Below are 23,353 nucleotides of genomic sequence, written 5' to 3' on the forward strand. Positions count from 1 at the left end.
TGAGAAACTTTGATAGCCATTTCCCGTAAATTAGAATTTTTCGAATATAAGGAACATTTCTCAAAATATACTCAAGCTAGAGAGATGAAATTTTTATACAGCACGCCTAGTGGTCAAACTTACATTGCAACACAGCCATTTGGCAATATGTTCAGTAGTTTCACTTCAGTTTAATTGTAAAGCAATTATTTGTAAAAAATATTGGGTCATTAATAAAAAAATAATTGGAAGGAAACTAGAAAAGATACTCCAAAATCCCTCTGTCATAACTGCAATACTAAACCACTCTATATGTAAAAAAAATCAAATTTTTCTATTTGGTAGTTTATTCATAAATGTTCCTCAAACTTAATGATTTTAACATGGGCAGCATAGGCACCTCCGGCTCCCCTTAATAGATATTCTTGTTTTGATTTCATTGTGTGTCATACTACTTGTTATTTTGCATGCTAGGTACCGGTACCTGAAGTTAGCATGTTGTTCTGTTAACTCATCGAAATTGTCTGCTCTCATCTTCCATGTTTGCCTTCTAAAAACCACTGCCTTAGTCTTATTCACATTTATCTTCATTCTGCATTCCTCGCAGCTGGTGTTCATTTCTCTTAACATATTGTTAGTTACATTTTCACTTATTAATACCATGCCATTAGCAAATCGTGTATCTTTGATTATCCTTCCTACTATTTGACATTGCTCTCCTGTTGTAGACAGTTTGTATCTAAATCTTCTGAATAGATATTAAACCCCTAGGTAAAAATAACAGTCTTCTCTACCCGCTCATCCAATTTTAAGTTCTCCTACCATCTCACCTCTCAGCTTTAATTTTGTGTCATCTCATCTCATTTCTTATCCTTAATTTAGTGTCATGCATAGATTGATTATTAGGCTCCTTTCTTTTCAGCTAGTTCCAGTTTGCTTCAGGCTGTTTAACTGTTTAATCCACTGAACTCTATCAGAAGCATTTTCCAACTCATCAGTGGCTGTACCAACTGCCCTACCCTTCCGTAGGTGCCTTTCCGCTGCTGTTCTAACGGACAAACTACGTGTCATGTACATTTGTCCTTTCTAAAGCTGATCTTTTCTCATATATTTCTCCCTTAAGCTTAATAAATTTTTGCCGAATGAGAAATCAAATTTATTTTCTATTTACGCTGTATTTATTTAGGCATCTACTTCCTCATACTAGTTCGAGTTTTTAAGCTATTTTCGAGTATTTAGCTGTATAAAAAGCACATATCACAAAAACAAAACGGGTATACGATAGTGCCAATGTGACTTAAATAAAAAATACGAGTAGTTACTTAGGTAAAGTTGGTGCACGTTTGAAAATGACATCGTATTCGTATGAAGTACTTGCGATCATTTCGGTTTACAAATTGTACTGTTTTGTAGACAGTATGAATTGTAAACCAGAAATAAACGGACGTACATCATGTGAATGTGCTGCCATTTTCGTACGTGCGGCACCTGGCTGTGGCGAATAGGCGAGTGACAACAGCTGAAGTCTGGGCACAACTTGCAGCCAAAGTGTCATTAAGAACCGTTGTCAATAGAGCACTGGAAGCCGGGTTGAGATCTCGAGTTACCATACGCCACTTTCCTCTGATACCCACCACAGATGTGGACACGAAGTAAAATGAGATAATGAGTAAAGTTGTGTGATGGTCATTGGTGAGTCTCGCTTTTTATTTGTAGCGGTCAGATCGTACGTAGATGGCCTGTTGAAGGGCAACAGGAAGTAGTGATTCCCGACACTAGATCTCTCTCCAACATTTGGAAACATGGTGCTCGAAGATATTGGTTATGAAGGGCGGCTAAAGCTTGGTAGGCTGTCAAATGAAGACGAGATTGATGGGAAAAGTAATTAAGCTCTTTATGCTTTCAAAAGTATTCGTCGTAATTGACAATACATTTACACCACAGTGAGACAGGACGGTCAGTGCCTCCATGGAAAAATGTTGACGGTTGTCTATGGATCATCGTCCGACGCAAACGGTCAGCCAAGAATGTCTTTCTTCAGGGCTCCAAAAACATGGAAATCGCAAGGTGAGGGAACGAGACTGTATGGAGGACGTGTAAGACCTTGCCAGCGAAACTTCTGCTGTGTACTCGAAACAACTGCGATGCAAAAGTTTCGCTAGGAAACACTTAAACATTCTCCATACAGTCCCGATCTCTCCCAAGATGTCGGATGAAGATGTGTGTAATCGTGGTTCCGCAGGCAACCACAAACGTTTCTCCATGAAGGAAGTGACCGCCTTTCTCACAGGGGCGTAAATGTATTAACAGGTATGGCTATTACTTTTAAAAATAAACTTTACTCAATTTTTTCCATCTGTCTCGTTTTCATCTGGTTGCTCCTGATATGAGCGTGAGTCAATAAATAAGTCGTAGGCTCGAACTGAGACATCCTTTTCAACATACTCCTCTTATAAATTTTAAACGCTTATCCCATCGCTTGACAAAGCGTTAAAAGCTTACGGAATAGACTTCATGTGGCACCGTTCGCATGTAACATATTACCTCTCTGGATATAACAAATTTATTTGGTTCCTTCAATTGCTGCAACCCGCAAGACTGAAGTGTCCTGGGGGCAACGAAATACTCCCTACATGGAGAACAACATGCCATCACCGGCTAACCAGGGCACCCAGGAGGCGTTTGTGACTTTTTTTGTCCTCTACTGAATTCCTGTACCCAATTGAAATTTATACAGGACGAATTTCGCTATGGACGTGCTCTGCGGACAGTTCTTTAGCTGACAAAAATCATGTTGTTCTACTCGGGCACACATTCATAGTTCACCTGCCATCTCGGTCTGACTGTACATCATTAATCATTGGCCGCAGAATACTGTGTGTCGTTTACCCTCCACGCGACCATGTGCTGCCGCCTTCTAGATAAGTAAGGCGCGATATGCCGTATTCTCGCGTTCGGGTCTTCTGTAATGACACGCCGCCTCATATTAGGTGGAAAGCGAATAGGTCGATGACTGCGAGGTAGGCAACCCACATTGCTGCTGTGCGTGTCGTAAAACTAGAATCCCTGTTAATGCGGTTTCCCTGAAGCAGCAGGCTTAAAACTATTAAAACTAAACTAAACTCCGTCCGAGGAGGCCTTGGAAGGCCCAACGGGACCGACCGGCTACCGTGTCATCCTCAGCTCGCAGGCGTCACTGGATGTGGATATGGAGGGGCACGTGGTCAGCACACCGCTCTCCCGGCCGTATGTCAGTTTACGAGAGCGGAGCCGCTACTTCTCAATCAAGTATCTGCTCAGTTTCCCGCACACGGGCTGAGTGCATCCCGCCTGCCAACAGCGCTCGGCAGATCGGATGGTCACCCATCAAAGTGCTAGCCCAGCCCGACAGCGCTCAATTTCGGTGATCTGACGAGAACCGGCATTACCACTGCGGCAAGGCCGTTGGTCTTAAAACTATTACTACAGACAAATGTCGCATTCAGATGTTTTTCTTCCTATTGTGTTAAAAGATGAATGAAACAAGTGTCTGTGTCAGTCACTTTTTGTTTTATCCCACAACGTGTTTCGAGGGCTTACACCTGCATCTTCAGGTCGACAGGTGGATCAGTGGATTACTTCGCGTTTTTATTTGCTTGATGTAACCAGTTGTCTGTTTGAGCTTCATTTCGCTACAAATGAGCTATAATTAACACTTGTTAACGCGATACAGAATTACAAATTTTGAAGAATGGTAATGCTACCTACTGGATGTTCCAGCTGAATGAACCCTGGGGATAGTCATAAATATACATTTTCATCATTGGATGTCTCGCAAACACGAAAGAACAACATAAACAGTCCAGAAATTGCACAGATGTGGAAATACAGTCATGCAGATAGAGCATTCATTGCCAACTTACTTTGCCAATCAAATATAGAGATTTTTTACTCAAAAACCTTTACTCTTTACAAACTATTCGTTTAAGAATATACACACGCAGGGTGAATCAATTAAACCTTGCATCGCGAATACTGCTGAAATGGAAGGTTAGCACCTTGATGTGCGATTTCACAGAATGATTGATAGTCGGGGGCTCGTATTGTTAGCCAATCAACGGAGTGTAATAATACCTATAAAGTGTATTTTTTATGCAAACATACCTTTTTTAGGTGGAACAATGCCTATTGACATTAACAAACTAAAAGTAAGGTAAATTTGAATGTCATTGGTGTTTGTTGCAGAATTCTAGTTCAAGTCGTGTAAAAAATGTCGTATTTTGAAAAGTTTCCACACTAACACTTGTACAATACCCGTGGCAGCACACACTAAAGAACGACACAAGTGTACACACTACGAGGTGCAGTCAAGTTCTAAGGCCTCCGATTTTTTTTCTCCGGACTGGAAAGAGATAGAAACATGCACATTGTTTTAAAATGAGGCCGCGTTCATTGTCAATACGTCCCAGAGATGGCAGCACCGTACGGCAGATGCAATTTTACCGCCAGCTGCGAGAATGAGAACTGTTTTAAATACTTAAAATAGCGACGTTTTCCTTACTTGAATAGCGTGCAATCATTCGTTTTCTGAATTTGCGTGGTGTGAAACCAATTGAAATTCATCTACAGTTGAAGGAGACATGTGGTGATGGAGTTATGGATGTGTGGAAAGTGCGTTCATTGGTGCGACAGTTTAATGAAGGCAGAACATCATGTGACAACAAACCGAAACAACCTCGGGCTCGCACAAGCCGGTCTGACGACATGATCGAGAAAGTGGAGAGAATTGTTTTGGAGGATCGCCGAATGACTGTTGAACAGATCGCCTCCAGATTTGGCTTTTCTGTGGGTTCTGTGCACACAATCCTGCATGACGAACTGAAAACGCGAAAAGTGTCATCCAGGAGGGTGCCACGAATGCTGACAGACGACCACACAGCTGCCCTTGTGGCATGTTGCCAAGCAATGTTGACGCGCAACGACAGCACGAATGGGACTTTCTTTTCGTCGGTTGTGACGATGGACGAGACGTGGGTCTTTAATGTCATGTAAAGTCGCGGATTCCAAACTACAGTCCATCATCGACGACATAAAGCTATCGTATTAAGTGGCATCGAGGCTGCCTCCCTGTCATCATTTTGATGGTAGGTTATTCAGCAGACGGTTATTCACTAGATTTACCACGGAGTGAAGCAACGAGAATTGGCTGGCACGCATCGCACACCCAATGAAGTGAGGTGGGACGTATCAGCAACGCATAATTGATGGGTGACTCACATTTAGCACGAATGCTAAACTTTTTAACTTGTATTCAAAATTAAACACTAATATTGGAAACCTGATTAGTTTTCTCATATATCCCACAGCAACATCATCTGATGCAAAATAATTACCATACGCATGTAATTTATATTAAAACATGACACAGGTTTCCAGAATGAATCTTTCACTCTGAAGCGGCGTGTGCGCTGATTTAAAACTTCCAGGCAAACTACTGCGCAATGGACCAGGACTTGAACCTGGAACATTGCCTTTTCCAGGAAAACGCTTTGAGCTATTTACATACGACTCATGCCACTCCCTCACACACTCTTATATACACTCTGCTAAAACTAAACTGAACTCCGCCCGAACAGTCCATGAAGGCCGAACGGTACCGACTGGCCGCCGTGTCATCCTCAGCCCACAGGTGTCACTGGATGCCACTGAATGCGGAATCCGCCTGATTAGCAGGGTGGTAACGTGCTCGCCTCCCATGCAGCGGGCTCGAGTTCGATTCCCGGCCGGGTTGGAGATATTCTCCGCTCGTGGACTAGTTGTTGTGTTGTCCTCAGCATCATTTCATCCTCATCATCAGCCACAAGTCGCCCAATGTGGCGCCGACTGAAATAAGACATGTACTTGGTGGCCGAACCCGAATGGGACCTCCCGGCTAACTATGTCATACGATCATTTCATTTCACTTCACTGGATGCGGATAGGGGTTGGGGGGGGGGGGCATGTGGTCAGCACACAGCTCTCCCGACCGTATGGCAGTTTACGAGACATGAGTCGCCACTTCTCAGTCAAGTATCTCCACACTTTGCCTCGCAAGGGCTGAGTGCACCCCGCTTGCCAACGGCGCTCGGCAGACCGGATGGTCACCCATCCAAGTACTAGCCCAGCCCGACAGCACTTAACTTCGGTGATCTGACCGGAACTGGTATTACCACTGTGGCAATGCCGTTGCATAGTGCATAGTGGAAATTCATTCTAGAAACAATCTCGTAGACTGTGGCTAATATCCTTCCAGGAGGCTAGACCCGCATGGAATTCAGGAGCAGTTATGTGAAGTTTGGAAAGTGGAAGAGAGATTTTAGAAAGAATGGAGCTCTGAGAGCGGGTCGTGATTTGTACCTAATAGCTCAGTCAGTAAGAGCATTGCCCTGGAAAGACAAAGATCTGGGTTCGTGTCCAGGACCATCACACAGTTTTAATCTCCTAGGAAGTTTCAGGGTAGTAAGCGTCAGATGCTCTTTAAGATTATTCGCCGATGATGCGGTTATCTATACCAAAGTAGCAACGCCAGAAGATAGTAAGAATTTTCAGAACGACCTGCAGAGAATTGATGAATGGTGCAGACTCTGGCAGTTTACCCTGAACGTAAATAAATGTAACATACTGCGCATACGTAGGAAAAGAAATCCACTACTGCACAGCTACACTATTGATGACAAACAGCTGGAGACAGCGTCTGCCGTAAAATATCTAGGCGTAACTATCCAGAGCGACCCTAAGTGGAATGACCATATAAAACAGATAGTGGAAGAAGCGGACACCAGCCTCAGATTAATCGAAAGAATCTTAAGGAAAGTAACTCATCCACGAAAGAAGTGGCTTATAAGGCGCTTGTTCGCCCGATTCGTGAGTATTGTTCATCTATGTGGGATCCCTATCTGGCAGAATTGATAGAGGTGATAGAGAAGATCCAACTAAGAACACATCGTTGAGCTGGCGAGAGAGCGTTACGGAGCTGCTAAACAAACTCCCCTGGTAGACGTTACAAGAGAGGCGTTGTGCATCACAGAGAGATTTACTATTGCAGTATCGGGACAGTGCTTTTCAGGAGGAGTCGGACAACATATTACTTGAATGAGATTTTCACTCTGCAGCGCAGTGTGCGCTGATATGAAACTTCCTGGCAGATTATAAGTGTGTGCCGGACTGAGACTCGAACTCGGGACCTTTGCCTTTCGCGGGCAGGTGCTCTACCACCTGAGCTACCCAAGCACGACCCACGACCCGTCACCACAGCTTCAATTCTGCCAGTACCTCGTCTCCTACGTTCCGACATATTACTTACCCCCACATACATCTCGCGTATTGACCACGGGGAGAAAATTCGAGAAATTAGAGCCAATACAGGGGCTTACCGACAATCATTCTTCACACGCAGTATTCGAGAGTGGTACAGGGTTGGAGGGATCAGATAGTGGTACCGAAAGTACCCTCCGCCACACACCATTAGATGGTTTGCGAGTATAATGTAGATGTAGATGTATTGGTTGTCATTCAGCTACGTCTCCGTCACAGTGAGTGCAGAGGAGGTAAAAACGAATGAAATACGGAAATGTGTCTGTTCTACCACCAATCAAGCTCATTTATCACTAGACCGCTGCATTTTGTGCGCGGTCGATGTTTAATGCTTAATGAATCTAAAGACAACGTAAGCACAAAAAGCTTATAGCCATACTCTAATACCTCCGCCCGCCCTGCTGCAGTATCGATATCGCCTTATTCGAGAACGCGGATCGTAATCATGTAAGTGTGTCAAGCGTGATCCTTGGTGGTGGGCGCCTCGTGTAAGGATGGAGACGTGGCCTGTGAAAACTGCTGCATTTGATAACGGTTAAGGACTTCAATACCAAATAGGTGTGTTTTAAATTAGTTATTATGAAAGGCAGAATTTCGGCATTAGTGTGTCGTGTCTTCGAGGTAACCACCAGCCACGTCGTGACGGTTACCGAACCAACAAACATGGACCTTGTAGTAATACTGTGATCATTCGAGTTGAGACTTACACTGATCTGCCAGAAAATTATGACCACCGACCTACTGTCGACATAAAACTGTCCAGGCGATAGCCTGGCGAGGAATGATTGCTAGTCAGACACACACACGGTGCATGTAGTATAAGTCAGCGTGCTGTCCTTGTTTAGAATGGGGAAGGCGCGTGATCTATCTGCGTTTGACCGAAGGCAGATTTTGATGGCCCGGAGGCTCGGCACGAGCATTTCGGAAACTGTACGACTTGTTGGGCTTACTTATACAGTGTAATCAAGCAATTATTTATTTCTAGTTTCTGCTACCAGTCACTTTTTATTTTATTTTTAATCTAACATAATGCAACGCGTTTCGAACATGTTCAGTTCATCTTCAGCCGTTTATACATACATACAAAGAAATGTTACCTAAAGTTAAACAGTTTTAATCTAGATTAATCTAGAACTCTTTGTCCATTGTTTGTTACTGTAGCGGCTGGTGTGGCATTTGGGCGGTAGGAGGGGAGCAGTGTATGGCTAGAAATCGAAATCAGTGATGTCTTCTGCTGGTTTTCTTCCTTGTGGTTGACTATGCATGATATCACAGCCTGTATAGGCTGCAGATAGATTTTCATGAGTTATGTGTTACGAAAATAGTGTGAAAGGCTTTTAAGACAGTTGATCACTTACGATTTCGTCATCTTGCTGCTTCAGTTGCATCATTGGTGTAATGGCGGGGCTGTTGAGTGACATTACACTATTGCACATTATACTTTGTCATCCTGTGTTGTGTGTATAACATCGAAGCAATTTGTGCAGTGGCAATCAGTGACAAAACATAATGTGCAATAGTGTAATGTCAATCAACAGACCCGCCATTACACCAGTGATGCAAGTGAAGCAGCAAGATGGCGAAATCGTAAGTGATCAACTGTCATAAAAGCCTTTCACACTATTTTCGTAACACATAAGTCATGAAAATCTAGCTGCATCCTATACAGGCTGTGATATCATGCATAGTCAACCACAAGGAAGAAAACCAGCAGAAGACATCACTGATTTCGATTTCTAGCCATACACTGCTCCCCTCCTACCGCCCAAATGCCACACCAGCCGCTACAGTAACAAACAATGGACAAAGAGTTCTAGATTAATCTAGATTAAGCCGGCCGTGGTGGCCGTGCGGTTCTAGGCGCTGCAGTCCGGAACCGCGTGACCGCTACGGTCGTAGGTTCGAATCCTGCCTCGGGCATGGCTGTGCGTGATGTCCTTAGGTTAGTTAGGTTTAAGTAGTTCTAAGTTCTAGGGGACTGATGACCTAAGATGTTAAGTCCCATAGTGGTCCGAGCCATTTGAACCAATCTAGATTAAGACTGTTTAACTTAAAGTTACATTTCTCTGTTTGTATGTTTAAACGCCTGAAGGTGAACTGAACATGTTCGAAACGCGCGGAATTATGTTAGATTAAACATAAAATAAAAAAGTGACTGGTAGCAGAAACTAGAAATAAATAATTATCCCATACAGTCACGGTTCACAAACATAGCCACTATGGCAGAAAATAATTGTGATAAAGCAAGTCTGTGGATGCTCCCGCAACCTGTAACTAATCCGGAACTTCTTGGCAGATTAAAAGTCTACTGGACTGGGACTCGAAACTACGACCTTTGCCTTTTGCAGGCAAGTACTCTACCGACTGACCTGCAGTCTGATTCACCAACGATTGCAGTCCACTCGGGTCGAGTGTTGCCAGTTCCAAGCAACATTTACGGTAAGCGCATGAAGGAGCTTTGCGCTGCATGGAAGCGTGTATCTTGTAAGTTATGTCCCTCACTTGATTCTGTAAATTTTTGTCGCTTACCACCATCATCCCCCACTACGAATCGGAACAAATGGGCTAAAAATTCAGTGAATAACTCGCTGCGATCACTTTTAATTCTCGCACTGGCAACTACGTTCATGGCAGATCTCTCAGGACACTACTTAACGCTCACTGGTTGTCGGAACTGCGTGACGTTACGCGCGCAGAACAAGCCTAAACTCGTAGTTTGTGACTCCGACTAAAGCCGCGAACGACTCATGGCTTTATTTCCGCCAGTACCTCATCTCCCACCTTCATTCTGTAGCTAATTAATGAACAATTGCAGGTCGAATTCTGGGATCAATCAATAGCTGGTACTTGCAGCCTCAAACGAATACGCCCCAAGGGGAAACCAGTATGTGCATCTATGCACTCGGCCCTATAAATATTCCGGTCCATATATCTGTGTTTGGTAATACTGTGCCCAGCCGTATGCGTTTTTAGTCTCCCAGGCCATTTACACGCTGAAGAACGAATACTGTGTAACAGGTTACTGTGACTAACAGATTCACAACAGTCATAAATGGGGTATCATACGTATTACTTATCAGGTCAACATCCATTTTTCTCAACACATACTAATCGTACAGGTACGAAAGAGGTATCGTTAGAAAGATTATTTAACCGGATTCTGACATTGCATACTGATTTTGTGCTAAAACATTCTATTTGTGGAATATTTTAACATAAAAGAGACTTTTTAAGTATAATAGACAAAAGGGCATCATGGATTCCCCAGCTTCACGCACACATTTTTACGAAGCTAACTTATTAAACGCGAATAAGAGACTTCCCTTTCATTTTATCTTATTACAAATACCATTTTATTTGTTTTAAAAAACTAAACTAAACTCCTCCCGAACAGGCCATGAAGGCCCAACGCCGGCCGGAGTGGCCATGCGGTTCTAGGCGCTACAGTCTGGAACCGCTAGACCGCTACGGTCACAGGTTCGAATCCTGCCTCGGGCGTGGATGTGTGTGATGTCCTTAGGTTAGTTAGGTTTAAGTAGTTCTAAGTTCTAGGGGACTGATGACCTCAGAAGTTAAGTCCCATAGTGCTCAGAGCCATTTGAACCATTTTGAAGGCCCAACGGGACCGACCGGCCGCCGTGTCATCCTCAGTGCATAGGCGTCACTGGATGCGACTTTTTTCCGTCATTGTATTTGTAAATATTTAAACAGTAATGTCCCTCTAACACTCCTTTGTGGAACAAACAAAGTTACTTTTAAAGTTGTCTATTTCGTCCCGTTAAGAACGAGGTGGCGAGTCTCATCTGCTAAGAAGTCCTGAATCTAGTAACAAATCTGGAACGATACTGGGGAAGCTGGTGCTCTATTCATCAAATGACAGACCAGAACTGAAACTTCCTGGCAAATTAAAACTCTAGGACGAACCGAGGCTCGAACTCGGGACCTTTGCCTTTCGTGAACAAATGCTCTACCAACTGAGCTACCCGTCCTTACAGTTTTACTTCCTACAATGCCTCATTTCACACCTTCCAAACTTCACAGAAGTTCTCCAGCGGAACTTGTGGGACTACACTCCTGTAAGAAAGGATACTGCGGAGACATGGCTTAGCTACAGCCAGGGGGATGTTCCCAGAATGAATTTTCAAGCTGCAGTGGAGTGTGCACTGATATGAAACTTCCTGGCAGATTAAAACTGTGTGTCGAAGAAAGACTCGAACCCTGAATCTTTGCCTTTCGCGGGAAAACGTTCTACCGAATGAGCTACTCAAGCACGTCTCACGACCCGTCCTCGCAGCTTCCCTCGTCCCGATTTCGAGTCTCGGTTCAGCACACAGTTTTAATCTGCCGGGAAGTTTCATATCAGCTCTCACTCCGCTGCAGAATGAAAATTTCATTCTAGCCCAGGATAGTAGGGAATGCCTTGCGAAAGACAAGCAACACGGTATCAACCTGGCCATCTGAATCAGTACTCTGTGAAGCAATATGAAGTTTATAGAACACTGTCTTGCCCGTTGTAATGTTCATTGTATCTTCTTCCTACTCGGCTCGCGATCGGAATGCGGGAAAAATTATTGCTTACACCTGTGAGTGAGCAGTAATTAGTCGAATCTTGCTTCGCAGTCCCTACGACAGCAGCACATAGGAGACTGTAGTGTACTCCTACATTCCTCCTTGAAACTTATTAAGTAGGCTTTCGCTATGCAGTTTCAAATTTCTGCCAGTTCAGGTTTTTGGGCATCTCCCTGACGCTCTCTATGGGTGAACATTCGTGCTGCCCTTCTTTGCATCTGTCCAGTATCCCCCGATAGTTCCATTTGGTACAGATCCCAAATACTTGAGCAATAATCAAGAATTGGTCGCACATTTTGCCAGTGTCCTGTCGATAGTCGAAGTCTGCCACCTGCTTTACCTATAACTGATCCTGTGTGATCAGTTGAGTTCATACCCCCACAAACTGTTACACCTACGTGTTTGTAGGAGTTCACCTACTCTAATAGTGACTTATTAATATTGTAGGCATAAAATACTTCATTTTTTTTCGTTTGTGAAGTACGCAACTTTACATTTCTGAATACTTTAAAGCGTGTTGTCAGTTCTTGCACCACACTGAAATCATATCAAGGTCTGTTCAAAAAGTTCAAATGTGTGTGAAATCTTATGGGACTTAATTGCTAAGGTCATCAGTCCCTAAGCTTACACACTACTTAATCTAAATTATCCCAAAGACAAACACACACACCTGTGCCCGAGGGAGGACTCGAACCTCCGCCGGGACCAGCCGCACAGTCAAGGTCTGTCTGAATAGCTATATACCTTTTTTCTGTTAGTATTTTGCTACAAATAGCTGGATAATCTGCGAAAAACCTACGGTTACTGTTAATATTGTCTGTCAGGCCATGAACAGCAAAGGTTGCAACACACGTTTCTGGGGCACACATGGAGCTACTTCTACACTCCTGGAAATGGAAAAAAGAACACATTGACACCGGTGTGTCAGACCCACCATACTTGCTCCGGACACTGCGAGAGGGCTGTACAAGCAATGATCACACGCACGGCACAGCGGACACACCAGGAACCGCGGTGTTGGCCGTCGAATGGCGCTAGCTGCGCAGCATTTGTGCACCGCCGCCGTCAGTGTCAGCCAGTTTGCCGTGGCATACGGAGCTCCATTGCAGTCTTTAACACTGGTAGCATGCCGCGACAGCGTGGACGTGAACCGTATGTGCAGTTGACGGACTTTGAGCGAGGGCGTATAGTGGGCATGCGGGAGGCCGGGTGGACGTACCGCCGAATTGCTCAACACGTGGGGCGTGAGGTCTCCACAGTACATCGATGTTGTCGCCAGTGGTCGGCGGAAGGTGCACGTGCCCGTCGACCTGGGACTGGACCGCAGCGACGCACGGATGCACGGCAAGACCGTAGGATCCTACGCAGTGCCGTAGGGGACCGCACCGCCACTTCCCAGCAAATTAGGGACACTGTTGCTCCTGGGGTATCGGCGAGGACCATTCGCAACCGTCTCCATGAAGCTGGGCTACGGTCCCGCACACCGTTAGGCCGTCTTCCGCTCACGCCCCAACATCGTGCAGCCCGCCTCCAGTGGTGTCGCGACAGGCGTGAATGGAGGGACGAATGGAGACGTGTCGTCTTCAGCGATGAGAGTCGCTTCTGCCTTGGTGCCAATGATGGTCGTATGCGTGTTTGGCGCCGTGCAGGTGAGCGCCACAATCAGGACTGCATACGACCGAGGCACACAGGGCCAACACCCGGCATCATGGTGTGGGGAGCGATCTCCTACACTGGCCGTACACCACTGGTGATCGTCGAGGGGGCACTGAATAGTGCACAGTACATCCAAACCGTCATCGAATCCATCGTTCTACCATTCCTAGACCGGCAAGGGAACTTGCTGTTCCAACAGGACAATGCACGTCCGCATGTATCCCGTGCCACCCAACGTGCTCTAGAAGGTGTAAGTCAACTACCCTGGCCAGCAAGATCTCCGGATCTGTCCCCCATTGAGCATGTTTGGGACTGGATGAAGCGTCGTCTCACGCGGTCTGCACGTCCAGCACGAACGCTGATCCAACTGAGGCGCCAGGTGGAAATGGCATGGCAAGCCGTTCCACAGGACTACATCCAGCATCTCTACGATCGTCTCCATGGGAGAATAGCAGCCTGCATTGCTGCGAAAGGTGGATATACACTGTACTAGTGCCGACATTGTGCATGCTCTGTTGCCTGTGTCTATGTGCCTGTGGTTCTGTCAGTGTGATCATGTGATGTATCTGACCCCAGGAATGTGTCAATAAAGTTTCCCCTTCCTGGGACAATGAATTCACGGTGTTCTTATTTCAATTTCCAGGAGTGTATATACGCTGTTCTAAGCGACGTGCTGTGCTCCACCTGGCAGAAGGCCCTGATCCCAAACGCAAATCGGGAAGGCCATTGGGAAAGCTCGTACTTTGTTCACTGAACAACAGTGTGTCTCTTTATCGAATGCCTATCAGAAGTCAAGTAACGCGTCAATTTGGACCCTAATGTCTGCAGAACTGACGATGACATGGCAGGCGCGCATCCAAGAGGGGAGGTGGTGACCCCCATCCCCTCCCTTCCCCCCCAAACAACAACATTTCCGTAGAAGCGTATATATTTTTACACATATCAATTTTCAGATTTCATACCTCGCTACTGGGCTGCAAGGAAACTTGCCACGCCGGAGGCTCTCGCCTAATAGATCGGCAACCCTTTGGACAGCATCAGGCGGGCAGCCGCTACTGCCCCTGCAAGCGCAGCATCGCAAGTACGATATGACGTCGTCAAGACCGGCCACCAGGTGCGAAGCTGGCGCCTACAGAAGGCCCCATCAACTGGGACAATACGTGGAAAAACTGCTACGGTATAGTACACAAAGTTACTGAAGGAAATACGCAAAGAGACGAGCAGAAGTGATACTTTTACTCAAAGACAATAATCACACTGAAGACATCGCGATTCATCATGGTGTCCTCCACATTACAAAACGCAGAACATGATTTTTAATAGGATGAGTGATCACCACGGACAGGAATGCATGCTCTGCAACATGCTCTCATGCTAGCCAGAATGTTGGTAAGAAACTCTTGTGGTAGAGCGTGCCATTCCTCCCAACAGCACGATTGGCAACTGGTGACGGTCGTTGGTGCACATGTACGTGCTACTAACCTAACCTAACCTAAACTAACCTAACCCAATACTTCTTCTCAAACCATCCCACACGTGCTCAATTGAATTTGAGTGGGTGGAAAGGGTACCCCAATCTGTTCACCAAATATTCTCATGCTCCAAAAGCTGCTTCACCTGCAAAGTTCTAATAATCGACGATGTTCCTGAGTACATTACGTGTTTCTACGTCTCACCATATGAGGGTAAGTACAACATGGTTGAAATGTTCGTTTTGGTGATCCAGATGTTATGGTGTGGTGAGGCATAATGTTGCATGGGCGTACTGACCTCCAAATCTTTAAACACGGTACACTCACTGGTCAACTGTATTCATTCCCTATTTAGGTCTTTGCAGGGATGCATTCGACCCTGTCTTCATTTTTCTAGGTGACAATACGCGACCGTATCGAACAGTGCTGGTGGAGAAGCTCTTGGAACGAGAGGATATTCGGTGAATGGACTGGCGTGTCCGATCTCTCGACTTTGGGATGTGTTATGGAGACACATTGTAGCACGTCCACATGTAGCAACGGCCATCCAGCCGTTGTGAAGCGCGCTGGTGGAGGAAAAGGACATATCACAAGAACTTCTTACTAAGCTTGTGGCCAGTACGGGAGCACATTGCAGAGCACGTATTGCCGTCCGTGGTGATCACACAATCTATTAAGAACCATCTCTCGACTTTTGTTATGTCCTGGGGACCACCATAAATTGCTGTGACTTCAGTGTAATAAGTGTGATCGAATAAAAGTGTCATTTATATTTGTTATTTGAATGCATGGTGTCTGGTCCCCTTCCATTTACATTTATAATCGCCTTATTATGTACTTCTTCCAGTTATCTACTGTACTAAACTGTAGCAGTTCCTTCTATGTATGTTCTAAGTTTCATCAAGCTATGTTACTTCGCAGTGACAGATGATGCAAAAGCTACTTTCGTCCTTAACTTTTGCATAGAACTGTATTGTAGTTCTTACATTAAATGCATGACGCCCAGACTCATATTTTCAGAGGAATGCAAATGCTAAAGTGATGTACTAAGTAGTGATATAAACAAATTACTATTCAGTATTACAACATTTTATATATTTTATTGTTATTAAAATCGTAGGTCTCAGTGGCACGTCAAAACTGTAGGTGACCGCAAATACGCTGAGGTGACAAGTCATAGGCTAGTGATATGCACATACGATGACGGTAGCATTGCGTACACAAGGCACAAAAGGGCAGCGTATTGGCGGAGCTGCCATTTTTGCTCAAGTGATTCCTGCGAAAAGATTTCCGAACTCATTATTGCCGCACGGCGGGAATTTCCAGACTTGGAACGCAGGATGGAGTTGGAGCCAGACACATGGAACATTCGATTTCGGAAACCGTTAGGAAATTTAAGATTCCGGTACCCACAGGTTCAAGAGTGTACCGAGAATACCAAATTTCAGGCATTACCTCTCACCACGGACAATGCAGTGGCCGACAACGGCCACTTACCGACTGAGAGAAGCTGCGTTTGCGTAGAGTTGTCAGTGCTAAGACAAGCAACACTCCGTGACATAACAACAGAAATCAATGTGGGGCGTACGACGAGCGTACCCTTTAGGACAGTGTGGCGAAATTTGTCGTTAATGGGCTATGGCAACAGACGGCCGACGCGAATGGCTTTGCTAAGGACCGAGCGAGGTGGCGCAGTGGCTAGCACACTGGATTCGCATTCGGGAGGACGACGGTTCAATCCCGGGTCCGGTCATCCTGATTTAGGTATTCCGTAATTTCCCTAAATCGCTCCAGGCAAATGCCGGGATGGTTCCTTTCAAAGGCATGGCCGACTTCCTTCCCCGTACTTACCTAATCCGATGAGACCGTTGACCTCGCTGTCTGGTCTCCTCCCCCAAACAACCCAGTCTTTGCTAACAGTACGATATCGCCTGCAGCGCTTCTCCTGGGCTCTTGACTGTATCAGGTTGGACCCTAGACGACTGGAAAACCGTGACCTGGTCGGATGAGTCCCGATTTCAGGTGGTAAGAGCTGAGGGTAGGGTTCGAGTTTGGCGCCGACCATAGACCCAGGTTGTCAACAAGGCACTGTGCAAGCTAGTGGTGGCTCCATAACTGTTTGGGCTGTGTTTGTACGGAATGACTGGATCCTCTGTATGTTCGGCTACTTGCAGACCATTTGCAGCCGTTCATGAACGGCATGTTCCCAAACAACGATGCAATTTTTACGGATGACAATTCGCCATGTCACTGGGCAACAATTGATCGCGATTGGTTTGAACAATTCGAGCGAAAGATTTAGCCACCCAGTTCGCCCGGCAGAAATCTCTTTGAACATTTATAGGACGTAATGGAGAGGTCGGTCCGTGCAGAACATACTGCCCCGGCAACTTTCGCAATTATGGTCGGCTATAGAGGCAGCATGGCTCAATATTTCTGCAGTTCACCTCCAGTGACTTGTTGAGTCTGTGCCACATCGTGTTGCTGCAAGACGTCCGATACAATTTCCGCAACGAAATTGTGTCTCGAAATCTGGCAGAAAACCCAAAGAGATTCTGGTTATACATAAAAGCACACCAGTGGCAAGACGCAATCAATACCTTCACTGCGCGATAACAACGGTAAAGTCACTGATGACAGTGCCACTAAAGCAGAGTTATTAAACACGGTTTTCCAAAACTCCTTCACCAAAGAAGACGAAGTAAATATTATTGAATTCCAATCAAGAACAACTGCCAAGATGAGAAACATAGAAGTAGATATCCTCGGTGTAGCAAAGCAGCTTAAATCAATAAAGGCAAGGCCTCCGGTCCAGATTGTATACCAGTCAGGTTCCTCTCAGAGTATGTTGATAAAATAGCTCCATATTTAGCAATCATATACAACGACTAGCCCACAGAAAGATCCGTACCTAAAGACTGGAAAATTGCTCAAGTCACACCAATACCCATAAAGGGAAGTAGGAGTAATCCGCTGAATTACAGACCTGTATCACTAACGTCGATTTGCAGTGAGGTTTTAGAACATATACTGTATTCGAACATTATGAAGTACCTCGAAAAAAACGATTTATTGACATATAGTCAGCACGTATTCAGAAAATGTCGTTCTTGTGAAACACAACTAGCTCTTTATACTCATGAAGTGATAAGGGGATGTCAAATTGATTTCATATTTTTAGATTTCCAGAAGGCTTTAGACGCCGTTCCTTATAAGCGTCTTCTAACCAAACTGCGTACCTACGGAGTATCGCCTCAGTTGTGCGACTGGATTAGTGATTTCCTGTCAGGAAGGTCACAGTTGGTAGTAATAGACGGGAAGTCATCGAGTAAAACAGAAGTAATATCCGGCTTTCCCCAAGGAAGTGTCATAGGCCCTCTATTGTTCCTGATCTATATTAACGACATAGGAGACAATCTGAGTAGCCGGGTTAGATTGTTTGGAGATGATGCTGTCTTTAGCGTCTTGTAAAGTCATCAGATGATCAAAACGACTTGCAAAATGATTTAGATAAGATATCTGTATGATGTGAATAATGGCAATTGACCTTGAATAAAGAAAAGTGTGAAGTTATTCACACAAGTACTAAAAGAAATCAGCTACATTTCGATTACGCAGTATGCCACACAACTCTGAGGGCTGTAAATTCAACTAAATACTTAGGGATTAAAATTACAAATAATCTAAATTGGAACGATCACATAGATAATATTGTGGGTAGAGCAAACCAAAGACTGCGATTCATTGGGAGAACACTTGGAGGGTGCAACAGGTCTACCAAAGAGACCTCTTACACTACGCTTGTCCGCCCTATTCTAGAGTATTGCTGTGTGGTGTGGGATCCGCATCAGGTGGGACTGACGGATGACATCGAAAAAGTACAAAGAAGGGCAGCTCGTTTTGTATTATCGCGAAATAGGGGGGATAGTGTCACAGACATGATGCGTGAATTGAAGTGGCAATCATTAAAACAAAGGCGTTTTTCGCTGCGACGGGATCTCATGAACTTTCAATCACCAGTTTTCTCCTCCGATTGCGAAAACATTCTGTTGGCATCCACCTACATAGGGAGAGACGATCATCACGCTAAAATAAGAGAAATCAGGACTCGCGCAGAAAAATTTAATTGCTCGTTTTTCCCGCATGCCGTTTGAGAGTGGAACGGTAGAGAGACAGCATGAAGATGGTTCATTGAACCCTCTGCCAGGCACTTTATTAGAGAGACAGCATGAAGATGGTTCATTGAACCCTCTGCCAGGCACTTTATTGTGAACAGCAGAGTAGCAGAGTAATCAGGTAGATGTAGAAGTGGTATCCCATGACTTCAGTGTATTTTTCGTTTTCGAGCGGTTGTGGCCGCGGGGTGGGGTGGGGGGGGGGGGGGGTGCAGTAACGCTCTGAGATACGGTGCGGTGATCCGCCACCAGATTCGTACCCTGGATCCGCGCCTTTCTCACAGCCTGCCTCGATGTGCGTGCTAGTGGCCGTACCTGTGCGTCAGTGGTTTCCGCGCTGAGCGTCTGCTCCTCGGAGCGCGCTGTCGCCACCAGCGCGAGTAGGGCGGCGACCGCTACCACCAGCCACCTCCTGCCGTTGCCCATGCCGAGTGCTGACTGCCTGGCCGTCTCTGCCCGCTTAATCCGCTCCCTCCAGGCTGCCCCCCCAGTGCCCCACCCCACCAGCCGCTCTCCGACACGCGCCAGCTGTAGGTCAGTGTCGGCGCTCTCGGCCGCGACCGTCGACTCGCCCGCTTCCTCCGGAGTCGCACTCGTTGCGAGTTCCCGTTAGGCGGCCAATGCAGGTCGTCAAGCCACACAGCCCGCTTGGGATTGGAGCACCTAGTCCCGTGAACAGCCACCACTGACGATTCGCCTCTGACTGGAGTACAATAAGTATTCCATATTGTATGGCGCGGCTGAAATGTTCCCCTCGTCTGTTCCTCGAAGCTTCCATAGCGTCACATGGAGGGTCATCGACAGATGTACAGGATGTCTGATTAGTCACTCCTCAGTTTTAAACAGGGATGAGAGCACGTAGGCCTCTGGATAGCCACCACTCACCATTAGCCTGCTGGTCCTCTGATTAGAGTACAAGTACTCCATATTGCATGGCGAGCCTGAAATGTTTCTTTTGTCTGTTCCTCGAAGCTTCCATAGTGTCGCACGGGAGAGTCGTCAATAGATCTCTGGTTTTAAACACTTATAATTTCTTTATTTATGAACCAATTTCTGAGAACTACTTTGGTTAGAAACACCACTCCTTGATGCTGTGTTTAAGGGCACATTGTATGTGAAATTCATTGAAATTTGACATTTTCTGTTTTCTACTCCTGGACATTCTGGTATATAATACATTAAAATCAGACAATTGTGGGACCTTCAAATAATATTTAGAATGTTGACATGTGACTCTCAAATTTCGCGGCTACACATATACTGCCACAGTTAAGCAGTCATATCTTGGGAACGACACAATCTAGAAGGCTGTGAATTGCTTTGTTTTGTGGTTACGTCTACGTATCAGAAGTTGGAATTAAGAATAAACAAATCAGTCCTTTGTTTCTGATACTAGTTTTCGTTGAAAGTAGTGTGATCATCGGCTATATTTGTAATAAGCTAACTTCTATTGCTTTTTATACGTAAATAAAATGACTAAGCGTAAAAGTAACTTCAAGAAATGTAAATTTGCGAGTAACGGATGTGTGAGACCTACATTTTCTTCTGAAGTACTTGAAAACACATGTGCTAGCACTGAAGGAAACCACAATATTGTTTCTGAGGTGGCCACGCCCCCCTAGTGCATCAAAAGGAAAGTAACTTTAGAAACTGGTGACATTTTCTTCCTTTGGCAGTAATGGAGGCAATCAAACCTATTTACAGAGATTTGGCAAATCCTGAGCTACTAAAGAAGTGTTTACATGGGAAGATCCAGATTGTGAATGATTCCTTCAATAATGTTGTGTGGTGCCATGTGCCTAAAAATGTATTTGCTGGCATTATGACTCTAAAGTTAGCAGTGTCTCATGCTGTAATAACTTTTAACGGTGGGAACTATGAAAGACTTAAGGTTCTGGAGAAGTTAGGGGTAAGATTTGGACAGAACATAGCTAAAGGACTGCGGGAACTGGATGAGCTTTGTGTGCATGATGCAGAGTTTGCTGCTCAGCAAATGACAAAAGAAGCAAGAAAGAAAAGGAGGAGGCAAGCACTGGGCTGTTTTGACACTGAAGAAGACACAGACTATGGGCCAGGGCAATTCTAGTGCATAAAAGACACAGAAATATAAGTCTGTATAAGAATTTGTAATAAAAAATGTTTTAAACTTCAACATCTTTGAACTACATATTTTGCAATAAATGACCCGTTTTCTAAAACAGTACTGACGGTAGAGACATGAAATTTTCACAGCGTGCCAAGTGTGAGATTCAACACATATGGAACTAGAATAATTGAAATAGCCTGAGTTGTTTTGTTTTTATGTTCATTTATTTACAAAATTCTGTCAAAAAATTGCCCCACAATACAATTTTAGAAATAATTTTAGTTCAGTATATCTAGAAAGGTGCATTCAATAATAATGGAAAATTGTAAGTTGGTGTCTTAAAAAGTTTCCAAGACATACAATCTCTCCTTAACATCATTTCAAACCTCTACATAAGCTACAGCATTCTCTACGAAATTTGTTAAATGATCTGGTACGTGCGATACTGCTGCCTGTAACACGTTAGGTGGAACATTGGCTAACACATAAGATATTACTGCTTGCAGTTCATCGAGGTTCCGTTGTTTTCTCATGTAAACCTCCTCCTTAGGCCACCCACCAGGGAAAATCATCGAAAGCCGTTAAATCAGGGCTGCGGGCAGGCCAATCACGTGCACAATATCTGCCAATCTAATGACCTGGGAAACGGTCACGCAGCTATTCGTGGGCATCATTTGTAAAACGTGCAGGTGCACTGTCCTGCATGAAGTGAAACTGTGATTCGTTCCATTGTGAAGTTACTGGCTATACACGATCTTGCAACATTTCCATGTATCTTTCTCCGTTCATTGTGTTCCGCCGAAAGAACAGATCACCAACTTCAGATGAAGTGATACCACATCATACTGCATCTTCAGACGCCCCTGTGCTTTTTCAAAACATTCGTGGCAGTTATCCTGTCTACAAATCCTGTTGTTGTTGTTGCTGTTGTTGTGGTCTTCAGTCCTGAGACTGGTTTGATGCACCTCTCCATGCTACTCTATCCTGTGCAAGCTTCTTCATCTCCCAGTACCTACTGCAGCCTACATCCTTCTGAATCTGCTTAGTGTATTCATCTCTTGGTCTCCCTCTACGATTTTTACCCTCCACGCTGCACTCCAGTACTAAATTGGTGATCCCTTGATGCCTCAGAACATATGCCTACCAACCGATCACTTCTTCTAGTCAAGTTGTGCCACAAACTCCTCTTCTCCCCAATTCTATTCAATACCTCCTCATTAGTTATGTGATCTAACCATCTAATATTCAGCATTCTTCTGTAGCACCACATTTCGAAAGCTTCTATTCTCTTCTTGTCTAAACTATTTATAGTCCATGTTTCACTTCCATACATGGCTACACTCCATACAAATACTTTCAGAAACGACTTCCTGACACATCTATACTCGGCGTTAACACATTTCTCTTCTTCAGAAACGCTTTCCTTGCCAATGCCGGTCTACATTTTATATCCTCTCTACTTCGACCACCATCAGTAATTTTGCTCTCCAAATAGCAAAACTCCTTTACTACTTTAAGTGTCTCATTTCCCAATCTAATTCCCTCAGCATCACCCGACTTAATTCGACCACATTCCATTATCCTCATTTTGCTTTTGTTTATGTACATCTTATACCCTCCTTTCAAGACATTGTCCATTCCGTTCAACTGCTCTTCCAAGTCCTTTGCTGTCTCTGACAGAATAACAATGTCGTCGGCGAACCTCAAAGTTTTTATTTCTTCTCCTTGGATTTTAATACCTACTCCGAACGTTTCTTTTGTTTCCTTTACTGCTTGCTCAATATACAGGTTGAATAACATCGGGGACAGGCTACAACCCTGTTTCACTCCCTTCCTAACCGCTGCCTCCCTTTCATGCCCCTCGACTCTTATAACTGCCATCTGGTTTCTGTACAAATTGTAAATAGCCTTTCGTTCCCTGTATTTGATCCCTGCCACCTTCAGAATTTGGAAGAGAGTATTCCAGTCAACATTGTCAAAAGCTTTCTCTAAGTCTACAAATGCTGGAAACGTAGGTTTCCCTTTCCTTAATCTTTCTTCTAAGATAAGTCGTAAGGTCAGTATTGCCTCACGTGTTCCAACAT

At 44.8% G+C, this 23,353-nt stretch overlaps 1 protein-coding gene and 1 non-coding gene across 2 annotated transcripts in view; both read right to left on the minus strand.

Annotated features, from left to right (window-relative positions):
* The window catches only part of LOC124775894 (inter-alpha-trypsin inhibitor heavy chain H4-like), a 148,114-nt gene extending 128,509 nt beyond the window's left edge, over window positions 1-19,605 (minus strand). The window contains exon 1 of the mRNA XM_047250732.1: window positions 19,499-19,605. The gene's annotated coding sequence lies outside the window, so the exon portion shown is untranslated. The remainder of the gene's footprint in view (window positions 1-19,498) is intronic.
* Window positions 11,227-11,300, minus strand: Trnas-cga. Its single transcript has one exon. It is a non-coding gene; the product is annotated as a tRNA-Ser (tRNA).
* Window positions 19,606-23,353: the final 3,748 nt, after the last annotated feature.

Source organism: Schistocerca piceifrons, chromosome 1, assembly GCF_021461385.2.
Source record: "Schistocerca piceifrons isolate TAMUIC-IGC-003096 chromosome 1, iqSchPice1.1, whole genome shotgun sequence".
NCBI lineage: Eukaryota > Metazoa > Arthropoda > Insecta > Orthoptera > Acrididae > Schistocerca > Schistocerca piceifrons.